Below are 13,184 nucleotides of genomic sequence, written 5' to 3' on the forward strand. Positions count from 1 at the left end.
ACTGGGAGACAGTGACATCCTATGGTCCTGAGTCTTCTCCTTTGTCTTTTTTGTGTTTGTTTTTGTTGAAAAAACACGTGAGCCTTGTAGGTGGGAGGAAACCTCAATATTCATTTTTTCCCCCATAATGTTAGGCTGTTGTAAACTTGTCTGTGTCTGTAATGGAGTTTAAGAGACGCCTACAACTTAAAACTGTATATACCATTGGAAAATATGACATCACTTGATTATGATTCTGAATGCTTATTTTATTGAATAAGATGTTTAACAAAACTAGGCAGGAGACCTTGAGAAAAACTGAGAAACCATTTTCTTCACCTAACCTATAGTATGCTATAATCTACCTGATTTCTGAAATTCTTCTTCCATGCTACATGATAAAGACCCTCCTCCTTTTTTGATAAGTCTTAATTTCCCATCAGTCTTTTTATCTATTAATTGTTTGTTGGCTACTCCTGGGAATTTCTCCTTTCTTCAGTCTCACAGCTCTACCCACAGGAAACCTATATATGTGCCCAATGTGCTCCCAAAAGCCACTCTAATTAAAGCACCCCCCGACCCTGAAACACATGTAAAGATGCCCACAAGTTTAAACTGTCATTGTGCTTGCTTCTTTCTTCAGACATCATGAAAAATGTTTGTATTTAAAGCTTGTCTAACTTTATCCCTACCATGAAGTTGGTTCAATAAAAGATGTCAGCCACAAAAATCCTTGCCTTATGTACAATTAATGATATTCCAGGAAATTTCTGCTTTCTTTCCCCTTAGGATGTGTCTTATTTCTCAAACAAGCTAGCACTGCTGGACATATACCTAAATGTGTTTGTAAACACTGCAAAAATCAACTTTTGTAACTTTTATCTCACTTTAATAGTCTGTGTTATTCTATTTCATGTTATGCTACATTTTGAAACACTTATAAGAATTGATTATTGGACTTTGTGTAAAAAATAGTTGAAGTTTAATTACAAGTTTTAAGCCTATTAACAATGGTGGATTTTAAGTCTAGTAACAATTTGGTCAATAGTTGAGCAGCTGCAAGAAAGTTTCATTAAAGAACAAGATCACTTGTGTAAGATACTACTTGAACACAAGATCATTTGTATAAGATTCTTATGTCAGGAAAACATAAAATATTTACTTCTTCATAAGAGCCCTGACTTTCATGATAAATAAAGATATTCAATTTAAGACCCAAAAGAATATAGGCATATATTGTCAAAGCCATAAGCTAGGTCATTCTGCTCACCACTCTTTGCAAGTAAGAGCCTCTGGTTTAAACCTACTGAAAAGGTGTTTCTTAATGTAAGTATTTTTATTGTACTTTAAGAGAATGCTGTTAGCTCTACAGAAGATGATCATTTTTGGCACATAATTTATATTTCATTTCAGCTTTGGTGCTTCCTTAAATACCTGAAATGACAAGACTCTTGTGATGCTGAATAGAAGTCTTTATCCAGTAACTCTTGAAACGTTGCTATATTCTTCATGCATAATACAAAATACTTTCATGCTGCAGTTTATTACTGATGTAAGAAACAATTAAAAATAAAAAAGTAAGTTATATTAATTGGAAAATTATTTTTCTGGCACTCTTAAGTGACTTCTCAATGAAACAGAACAAAAGAACCCATCCAAAGGCTGTTAAAAGAAAAGACCATGTAAGTTTAAAGAACTCTTTTAAAGAATTAAATGAGTTTAAAAGACTATTTTGAGAACTAAAAGACTTTATATAAAGGAGCTATATTATTTAGACAAATATGAAAACATTTTGACTCCTATTACTCTGTAGGAAACACATATCCTAGAAAATGGAGCGAAGAAAAAATTAAACCTCTGAAGATGGTCTGAGAAGCTATATTCATGAAAAAAAGAAAGGAAATTAAAGGCTTGGTGTTTACACATTAATAGACTATATACAAGATGTAGATGTAACACAAATGAACAAATGTGCTGAGACAAAGAGAGGAACACAATATCTAATTTAGAATCTAGCCAAGAATGACAAAGAAGTGTGTTTTTTCTCCTTCCATGAAGTTATGGAAGAGAAGGTTACAGAACCCCTCCGAATAGCACAAACCATTTCTGTATCTTTCCTCTTACCCTCAACTTGACATCATGAATCATAGCTCTTCTAGTTTATGTCTCCAAGCAGGCAGCAATCAGAGAACTATCAACGACATCAAAGAACAAAAGAAGCAGCATGGGGAGGAAGCAGCTTTCCAGTTCAAGATGACATCACCACCAGAACTTCAACATGTGTTGGTGAAGCGAGGTTGTGACCTAGTGCCAAAAGACTAGATTTACATTTTTGTCTGTAATGATTTTAATGAAATATTGAAATGTTGTTGTCATATAGGATGCTAACATCTTCTCCTGTTAAATAAATACCAAATGGCTTGCACAGTGTAATTCTGAAGAGGAGATACGAGCTAACCTTTGAGTGGAGCAAAGGAGCAAGATTTAATTCATTTTTAAGTGTCTTGAAAGTAACCGATTTGCATGCATAAGGACAACTCCCTGAATAGTTTTCTTTTAAAAAAGGATTAAATACTTAAAAAATTTCTATGATGCTTAGTAAAGATTAGTCATATTTCCCTGTTTTTAAACTGCTTAGTTTATCCATAAAACTAAACGGGATTCACTTATCCTTAAATAGAATTCTTTTGCTCATCCATAAATTGTTTTAGTTATTTATGATACACTAAGCCAAAACCTGCTATCACATAATTTGAGGCTTTCTGGTCCTCTCCAAAGATAGACCTACATTTATGGTACATACAGACATTCATGGAGTTTAGGTGGAGGTTAGACAGAGTTAAAAATGGCTACTTAATCTAAGGTAATTTGAGATGGGGAGTTAGTGGGGGGGCCTTGGGGGAAATCAGTGGGGTAAGTAGGCTGGGGGTGGGATAAGAGGGATCAGGGAGGAAGAGGGGTTGGCAGCAGGGATTGTGGGGATCAGGGGGACTGCTGGGAGGGCTTGGTGGGATCCAGGAGGGTTAGCTGGGATTAGGGGGGCTAAGAAGGTCCTCAGGGTGGGGATTTCCTCTCTACCACCCCAGAACCAGGGGCTATTTTTAGCCCTCTGACCCCCACTTAATTGAGTCATTCAATTTAGAGCACCCTTGCCTGGGGTTTTGAAAGCTTAAAGTATATGTTACCTAAATCTGGTTGGAATGTATTGCATGAATTTATAGGGCATCACAAATCCCATAACACACTATGTCAGTTTGTTTGGTCACTGAATGTTTTAAGCCAACTCAACTTGAAGTGAAATGGCTTGTCCTTTCTTGAATAAATAGTTTAATAACTTTTCATGCTTTGAAAAATGTTCATATTTTAATTGTTTCCTGATTTAGTGAAAAAAAAGACAAAATATTGGAATTTTCCATGGGACGGAAAATTCTGAGTTTTGAACAATCTATGAACAGGGAGAAAGGTTACTGTAAACAGAAAAATTATTCACAGTAAATCATTTGACTATCTCCAGACATAGGGATGATACTCCTTGGCAATAAGGAAGTGGCAGTATTTAGCAGGCTGAGCTATGTGGAATACTTGACTCAGCATTTGGGATGACTGCCATTTTATTTTATTTATTAGTCTGTGAGGAGCAATTTCATGTTAATGTATTGCTTGCTAAGTAATTGGTGCTTGAGTCAGTTCTGATTGTATCTTCTGTTGTGGAGTGGGGTGAGTGTAGTGATCACCGGGTTTAATAAACACAAGCATACACAAATGGGAAGAACTAAACAACAAGCCTTATTTGTGGAGCAGTAGGAAACTCCTGAAGATGCTTTTTCTTTCTAAGTAGTTAGTTATTTAACTGAAGGGCCATCTCCTAATTACAAGCTTCTTCACTCTAGTTAGCGAACATCTTTAAATGGTAACTTCTATCACTACAGGGGGTGGGGACGGGAATTCTTTTTTTCCATGAAGTTGTCAAACCACAAAATTCTGGCCCTCATTACATCTAGACATATTACAAAATACAAGCTGCCTTTGAAAAAAAATGTTTTGAGTTAGAAAGTGTTTCATAAGAAGTATAAGGAATGCCTCTTACCACAACACTGACAAAGAGGTCTGGAACTCACAGTACAACTGAGTAGAGAATTTTAAATATGAAGCAGTCAACATTTCATTTGGTGGGGAAGAAACCAAAAAGACCTGCTCCCCTGCCATACATTGCCCTTTTCTAAGCCATCAGATCCGTTTCTTAGCTTGCTTACTTTAAAATACAAGGGCTTCCCTAATCTGACCAGCCTACAGGCTCAATGCTTTTATATCCCTCTCTCCACTTCATCTTGAGGGTTGTCAGAAGAACACTCAGCTCCTGGAATAGTAAGGGCCATCTAGGGGTTCTGTGGACTGCTACAGCCAAAAAAAGTCTGGCTGTGCCCTGTGATGTCCCAAGCCTTATATCATATTAATTCAGCTTAACAGCTAAGACATGTCTGAAGCATAAAACCTCCTCAGACCCTTTGCTCTGCTCACTCCATTGTCTTTGTTGATTCCTTAATGTCCTTCATGTAGCCATGAATTTTTACCTTTTATTATCATGCCTCACTAGGACTGGAACAGCCTCCTCAATCCAATCTGATGCATGCCCTCATTCTGTTCATGCAGAGTTGTGTTTTGTCAATCCATCGCCAACTCCTCTTGTATGACTGACATTGAACTCTAAAAAGGAATGAAAAAAAAGGGGTGGGAAAGAAATATGCTAGTCAAGAAACAAACAAACAAACCAACCATCTGATCTAACAAGACCCATGTGTGCAAATCATTGTCTGTGACCCATTCTTTTTCTGACTTCTGCCATTTTTACTTTTTTTCCTTCCTATGTATAAATAGAGTAATCAAATTGTACTTGTTAACCAGTATGCAAGATTATACAGGAGCACATCTGGGAAGGACTGGAAGGGGGGACGATGCTCAGGGGCAACCAGCATGGGTTTATTAGGGGCAGGTCCTGTCAGACGAACCTGATTGCCTTCTATGATCATGTCACAAAATCATTGGACATAGGTATCGCGGTGGACATAGTCTTTCTGGACTTCAGGAAGGCCTTTGACACTGTTTCCCACTCCATTCTCATTAAAAAGCTAGGCAACTGTGGCATTGATGCCTATACAGTCAGATGGGTCACAAACTGGCTGAGAGACTGAACCCAGAGAGTGGTGGTGGATGGGTCATATTTGACCTGGAGGGACGTGGGCAGTGGGGTCCCCCAGGGCTTGGTCCTTGGGCCCGCACTGTTTAATCTTTATTAGCGACTTGGACAAGGAGGTGAAAAGCACCCTGTTCATTCGCTGATGACACCAAGATCTGGGGTGAGGTGGGCATGCTAGAAGGGAGGGACAGGATACAGCTGGACCTGGACAGGTTACAGGGGTGGGCGAATGAGACTAGGATGGGATTCAATACTGACAAGTGCAAGGTACTGCACTTGGGCAGTAAGAACCAGCAGCATACCTATAGGCTGGGGAATTCCCTTCTTGAAAGCACGGTGGCAGAAAGAGATCTTAGAGTCATTATCAATTCCAAAATGAACATGGGCCGCCAATGTGAGGACGCAGTCAGTAAGGCTAACCACAACTTGTCATGCATCCACAGATGCATCGAGAGCAGGGCCAAGGAGATGATCCTCCCCCTCTATGTGACACTGGTCAGGCCATAGTTGGAGTACTGCGTCCAGTTCTGGGTGCCGCACTTTAGGAGAGATGTGGCCAGCATCAAGAGGGTCCAAAGGAGGGCCACTTGCATGATCAGGGGGCAGCAGGGCAGACCCTACGAGGAGAGGCTACAGAACCTGAACCTGTTCAGCCTTCACAAGAGAAGGCTGAGAGTGGACCTGGTGGTCATCTACAAACTTACTAGGGGGGACCAGTGGGGAATGGGAGAGACCCTATTCACCCGAGCACCTCCCAGAGTAACAAGGAATAATGGCCATAAGTTGTTTGAGAGTAGGTTCAGGCTGGACTGTTTCACAGTCAGGGCAGCTAGGATTTGGTACCAACTTCCACGGGAAGTGGTGCTGGCTCCTACCTTGGGGGTCTTTAAGAGGAGGCTGGAAAATTACCTATCTGGGGTCATATGAGCCCAGTATTTTCCCCTGCCCAGGGCAGGGGGTTGGACTTGATGATTTACTTAGGTTCCTTCCGACCCTACATCTATGAATCTGTACTGTACTTAGAATCAGATTTTAAATCCAAGGACACAACCACCAGAAGTTGCAGTTCTTACCTTCCTCCATCTGTTCTTTCTTATGGATGAGTATTTCATTTTTAAAAATACACATTTGATAATGCTCCTAAAAGTCCCCTCTTCTCTTGAAGTCTATTTTGTATAAATTATAGCAGTTTCCATTCACTGTATCAACTACAAACCATGCCATTACATTTTTTGTGTCTAACAAGCTGTTAATGTTATCACTGAGTGAAAATGAGAATTTCTATCATGCAGGAGTATCTAATATTTTGGCATCTGTTTTCATCTGAATCAGTAAAAAACTTGAAATATCGGTATTCTTAACATAGTAGAGAATTAAAAAAAATAAATTTAGCAATGTCTAAATGTTTTAGTCACTTTGATGTTAACAGTATTTCCCATGAGATATTTGTGATAACTGAAAGGTATACACACTGATGTCAAACACTGAAATAGACACCATGTTTGGTTTAACTAGATGTACTGTTTGGGCTCAGGTCAAACTAACTCAGACTGAAAATTTAAATTTGGAAACATCAAAATGCTTTGGCTAGTTTGATGTTAACAGATTTCATGAGACACTTGTGATAACTAAAGGTAGACTGCTTGGTGTCAAGCTGACCTAAAAACACACATTTTAATATTTATAACTGGGTCATTTGAGCCCAGTTCTCTCTCCTGCCCAGGGCAGGGGGTCAGACTAGAAGATCTGCAAGGTCCCTTCTGACCCTACGTCTGTGAAAACATTTAGAGTTTTTAAAAGACAGTTTAACAAACATCAATGTTTGGGTTTGGGTTGAATTTACACAGAAAAAGAAATATTTAGCTTTGTATTTTTCCCCAACAGCAAACTGAAAAAGGGAAAATATAACAATGTTTTTGTGAAAAATTCTGATTTTGCAGAAGTCATACTTTCCATCCACAATAGGAAATCACATTATATTTTTTTACCAGTTTACAAAGATTTCTGATAGCAACATGGCCGACAAATTCTGCAACAGCAAGTACTGCAAAAGGAAAACCTAGGTTTTAACCTAGGTAAATATTACTTTTTATACAATTGATTTATTTTATAATTTTGATTGTCTGTGGATATTTGTGACAGGTCTGGGTCCCAGGGGTGGCCATGATGTCCTCTGGGGGCCATGCAATTCCTGCCTGGCTCTAACTCTAGTGGGCTCTTATTCCTCACTTGCCTGTTACCATGGGCGATTGGTGCCTCCTGAGTTGGGGGGCAGTTAGCGACTGGAGAGGGGTGGGGGGCCAAGTTCCCCTGTGGCCAATTGTGCCAACTGGGGGGGCACCCTAAGCCAAGTGTGCTGACTGACAAGGGACCACAGGGATTGCTTCTCCTGGAGCCCCCACTCCCCAGCCAGCGCTCTCAGGATGGGCACCAGTGCTCTCATCTGCCCCCGCCCCGCCCATTGCCTAAGCAGAGAACACTGCTGTAAGAGGGTGCCCAGTGCTCTCAGAGGGTGCACGTGTATCCTCTTGCATCCCCTATGTGTCACCACTGCCTGTCATGCCTTTGATGTTATTGGAAAGGACATCCAATAGTGGATGTCCTCCCAGTGTCTCCCAGTGGAAAGGAGGGAGGCTGCCTGAGGATCTCAAAGTGAGCCTGCCATTGCTCATGTATCAGGCTTTGGCCTTCTCAGCCTCTGCCCTTTTTGCTATTGCTGAGCTCTCTAAATACCGTCACTGACTGAATGGAGCTTCGGGGTTCCCTGCTTCTTGTCTGTGTTTCAGGGCCTTATCTCTTCCCTCTCTCGGGTTGCTGAGCTTCCCCAGGAGCTCTGGGACTGCCCCTCATGGGCTCTATCATATCACCTCTCTGGGTGTGCTCAGTGTGCCCCTCTCGCACACTGTAGGATTGTCCCATCCAGGCTCTGTGTGGCTGAATTGTCACTGCTGCTGCCCCAGGAGGACTCCAGGTAAGGGATTGAGACCAGAGAACTTCTCTACATAGCTTGTTCCAATACTTGGCCACCCTCATAGTCAGAAACTTCTTCCTAATCACCAACCTAAATTTCCCCTGCTATAGCTTCAGGTCGTAGTTCTTAATTCTATCCCCAACAGCCATGGAGAAAAGCTAATCGCCATCCTTCCTGTAATTACCCTTCAGGTATTTTAAGATTTATCTAAACAACCCTCAGTCTTCTCTTTTCCAGACTGAAAAACCCTAGTTCTTTCAGTCTTTCCTTAAAAGTCTTGTTTCCCAGCTCCCTAATAATTCTTCTTTTCTGCAATGGACTCTTTCCAGTCCATCCACATCTTCCTTGAAGTGTGGGGTGAAAACTGGACACAGTATTCCCAGCGAGGCCTCACCAGTGCTGAATAGAGCAGAAGAATCAGTTCCCTTGATTTCAAGTGACACTCTTGTTAATACAACACAGGATGCTGTTGGGTTATTTTAGCAACAACTGCATCACATTGGCTCATATTCACGTTATGGTCTATTGTAACTTCCAGGTCCTTCTCTGCAGCATTGCAGCCCAGGAAATCATTCTCCAGTCTGTATTTGTGCATGAAATTATTTGATCCCAAGTGCAGGACTTTGCACTTCTCCTTTTGGAATGTCATCTGATTGATTTCGAACCACTTTTCTAGTCCATTCATGTAATTCTGATCCTAGCATACTATGACTAAATTTCCACTTTTTATAGGATTCCTTTTTGAGTTTCAACTAATTGAAGAGACTTCTATCTAGCCACATGCACCAGTACATAATCTTTCTAGCTACAGTCATCAGTTCTGCAGGCTGCGCTGAGCAGGGGAAACCAGAACCTTTCCAGTACTGTGGGACCCAGTTTATGCTAGAAGGTAGGATTAGGAGACAAAGACATCTAGCAATGGTCTCCAGTGTTTTATAATGCTTAACAGTTGATTAAATGAGCTTGTTGGCATGAAGCAATCCAGTCTGCCAAATCCCAATTTGACCCTGAGTCTCAGGACATCTGGTAGTTTTCTGAATGCACCAAAATACATAGAATAAATGAAAACTCCAGTTTTCCTTTTGAAGAATGTTTCTAGCCCTGTTGGTTACAAAGAAGCAAACCTAAAGATTCAAAATCCAGGAGACCAATAAAAAAAGATCCAAAACATATTGTTTTTATGAAGTCTCATGATGCTGGAGCCCTGACTTGTGGTTTTCTAATATTTTATGTAGCGTTACAATCATAGGAAAAGTCACTTGCGTGAGCAAAAAATGGCAAAACCAGAGGATTCAAATGTATATAGTAACTACATAAATCTGTAGGGTTCTGTTAGATGAGTGGAGTTCACTATCTGCACCATTGTAGCACAGAATGAGGATTGAAAATGACTATTTCAAGACAGTAACGTCCAGTTCTCGTCATTATAGTAAATTAAATGCTCTTGTATTATTGAAATCAGAAGTCTTCCAGGCATTTACCCATTTAGAGAGACTATCCAAATATTTGGCATGCATAGCATGAAACTTCCAGAGTAGCATACAAATTAGACTCCTTCTAGTTCTACTTTTCTATGTCCCAATATGAAACAGGGCATTTTAATTGAGTTTTGTGAGGGAATTGGTAAACATCACACAAGCCACCTAAGCATAAAACTTAGACAGGAGTTCAGCTTACATTTTACACAAGCCACATTCCTTGAACAGTGTCCTGATGATTGTTGATCCATGATGTGCAAGTCTTTTAGCACCTTCCATCCAAAGCCACTATAAGTCAATGACAGCTATTTTCTTGCCCCTTGGGACAATTTAACTTAACAGCTGACTCAGCTACCTAGTATATTTACCCTGGATATATACAGTGAACTGTAACAAAATATTAATCTTATCTTATGTCCTAGAGGTAGCTGTGGGGAAAATAAAAAAAAAAATCCTGCTAGAGATGTCCTGTCCCATCCAGAGAGAAAATCCCTTCTTAGTTTCAGAACATCATTGCAACTAGAACCACAATAATTCGGGGCCAGATCCTATTCCATTTATTGAGTATCTAAGTAGATTTAGTAGTGTTGAGGTGATTTTGCTATGATAGTCCAAGAGATGTGAGAAGCAAAAATTCTTGTGGGTGATATCTTTTATTGGAGAAACTGTCTGGTTGGTATTGGCAAGCTTTTGGGTATCATGGTATCCTTCCTCAAGCCTCTGAGATAGAAGCAGACATAGCTGAGCTAAATACTAGATGGAACAAAAACTTAAGTGGAATCATTATCATCTGTGAATTAAAGGTTAGGGAGTAACAGGAAGATTATAATAGACCATAAAGTCACTGTCTATGTCAAATCCCTGGTGTTTAGGAGTAGATTTAGGTATCAAAGTGTGATTTTATTCCACCTTGTTCAAATTCCTGAAAATCTATTAACGTATCTACTTGCGTATAACACTTACCTTAGCCTTAAGACTGGGTCAAAAAAAGCAGAGAGGAGGAGAACCTACCCACCTTTACATTAACACTTTTTCTGTGACTTCAACAGGATGGACTAGGATAGTATTTAAACAGCCAAGTCCACATATGCGCCTAATAGAATAGAATCTGATTTATTAAGAGTCTAATCTTTGAGCCACAGACACAATTGCAGAAGTTGCAGGTCTTTCCATAGGAGAGAGTAAGCCATAGGCTAGGAATTCTCTTCTTTTCCTTCCTCCATTCTCTCTTCTTTGCTTTGAGGGCAAGACACTACCTTGAAATCGGATGCAGCTTGATTGATGTTGTAGTGCCACTGGAGTCAGTTGGCAAGCAGCTCCTCCCAGCACATGATTTTGGCAGCCATTTTCTTGAGGCATACCTTCAAAGTGTCCTTGTAGCATTTCCTGTGGTCACCACAAGATCTCAGGCTGTTACTAAGCTGGCAATAGAGCACTGTTTTGGTAGTCAAGAGTTGGGCATCCACATACAATGTCTGGTCTACTGGTGCTTGAGGACCACTGACTCAGTGCTGTTAATACTGGTTTAGCAAGGATGTTGGTGTTTGCATAGTGATCTTCCATCTTGACATGGAGGATTTTCTGGATGCATCATTGGTGATACCACTCCAGGCTCTTGAAATTATGACAGTAGGGCACCCATGTTTCACATCCATAGAGAAAGAGGATTGGGTGAAATGATGGGGTGAGATGATGACTGCACCAAGACCTAGATCTTGGTGTCTTTCCAGAGATGACAATGATTAAAGATATGCCAATGTAATTTCCCAAAGGAGGCACTTCCACACCAGATCCTGTGCTGGATCTCCTCCTCAATGTTCAATCTGTGAGAGAGGTGGCTACCAAGGTAGGAGAAGTGTTCAACTACCTGCAGGGCCTTTTCCACAATGGTAATTTGGGAAGGAGGGCCACATTCTTGGCCTGGGGGCAGGCGGATAGAGCCCTCCAGTCTTCTTGATTTTGAGAGAGAGACCCAAAGTTCAGTAGGCTTCTCTGAAAACATCCAGCATGGTCTGGAGGTTTTCCTCAGTGTGCACAAGGAGGGTGCACTCATTGGTGTATTGAAGGTCAAGGACTGTTTTGAGTACTTTGGTCTTTGACTAAAAATGTCCCAGATTGAAGAGCCCTGCATTCATTTGGTATTCTTCGTCTATTCTAGAAAGAAAGCAGTCTTTAATGAAAAGCAAGATGACTGTTAAAAAAATAGAAAAGAGTTGGGGCTATGACACATTCTTGCTTGACCTCAGTTTGGATGTCAAATGTTTCTGGTCTCTGATCCACTACATAGAATGGTTGCACTCATCTGGTCATGGAGAAGCCTCAGAACCCTGAAATACTTCTCCAGACATCCAAATCTGGCCAGAACTTTCCACAAGAATTCATAGCTGATGGTATCAAAGGAGTTAGTGAAGTCATATACAAGTCCTGATATTACTCCTAACACTTTTCTTGGACCTGGCAGGCAACAAAGACCATGTTGGTTGCTCCATGTCTGAAATCACACAGAGATTCCAGCAGGACTTCCTCAGCAAGAGGTAGAAGATGGTTCAGGAGGATGCAGGCAAGGGTTTTCCCTGCTATGGGAAAGAAGATGATACCTTGATAGTTCCCACACACAGAGTTTTTCCCTACCTTAATTCCTTCCTTGAAGATAATCAAGATGTTGGCATTCCTCAGGTCCCCAGGGATCTCTATGTTGCTCCAAATGTGTGGAGTAAATTTGTGGAGTCTCAGTACCAGTTCATTGCCACCAGCCTTGTAGATTTCAGCAGGTATGCCATCCAGTCCAATAGCCTTGCTGTTCTTGCTTTTCTTGATGGCATGCCAGATTTCTAGGATAGGAAGGTTGGGAGATGGACTCGATGGTTGTATCCACCACAATTGAATCACAGTTCAGCAGTGCCTCAAGGTGTTCTTTTAATTTAATGTCGATAGATCAATTGTTTTGAGGAGTGTTGAGCCATTCTGAGGTCATAAGAAAGTAGGACCACAGGAAGCTGGGCCATAGATGGCTTTCATTGCCTGGAAACAGCTATGCATGTCATGTTTATTGGTATAGAGCTGGATCTCAGAGTTTTGATTTCTTAGATCCTCCTTTGAGCTTTGATTTTGAGGCTTCTTCTGCTGAGATGAGGTGCCATCTTACCAAGCAGAGTGAGCCCTTCTCTCTCAGTCTAGAAGGGCTTGCATCTAATTTTTATGTCATCAAACCAGTCTTAGTGTCGATGGGTGGTATAGCCAATGGAATTGGCATAGGCCATATGAGTGGTGGTTTAAAACCCCTTCCAGAGTTCCCCATGTTGCCTTTGTTTGTAGAGAGAGCAGAGAGATTTTCATGGAGACACTGTAGGAGATCTATACAGACCTCTGGGTCTTGAAGAGATTTGGTGTTGACTCCTTCACATTGATTTGGCTGTTTTCAGTAGTTCGGAGCAAGTCAGATGTTCATAATAGATCTGACATGATGGTGATCTCTCCAGCAGTACTTCTCACTTTGTCTGAAGATGGTGTTTGTGATGACAAGACCATGCTCTGTGCGCTTACCCAGGAGAAGGATGCCATT

The 13,184-nt window shown here is 40.9% G+C and overlaps 1 long non-coding RNA gene across 1 annotated transcript in view; it reads right to left on the reverse strand.

Annotated features, from left to right (window-relative positions):
- Nucleotides 1-13,184, reverse strand: part of LOC102382869 — a 172,035-nt gene that overhangs the window by 40,066 nt on the left and 118,785 nt on the right. Inside the window, exons 4-5 of the long non-coding RNA XR_323458.2 lie at nucleotides 4,551-4,683; nucleotides 2,104-2,283 (exon numbers count right to left, since the gene is read on the reverse strand). This is a non-coding gene — a long non-coding RNA (uncharacterized LOC102382869). The remainder of the gene's footprint in view (nucleotides 1-2,103; nucleotides 2,284-4,550; nucleotides 4,684-13,184) is intronic.

This window comes from Alligator sinensis, unplaced genomic scaffold (assembly GCF_000455745.1).
Source record: "Alligator sinensis unplaced genomic scaffold, ASM45574v1 scaffold165_2, whole genome shotgun sequence".
Taxonomy (NCBI): domain Eukaryota; kingdom Metazoa; phylum Chordata; order Crocodylia; family Alligatoridae; genus Alligator; species Alligator sinensis.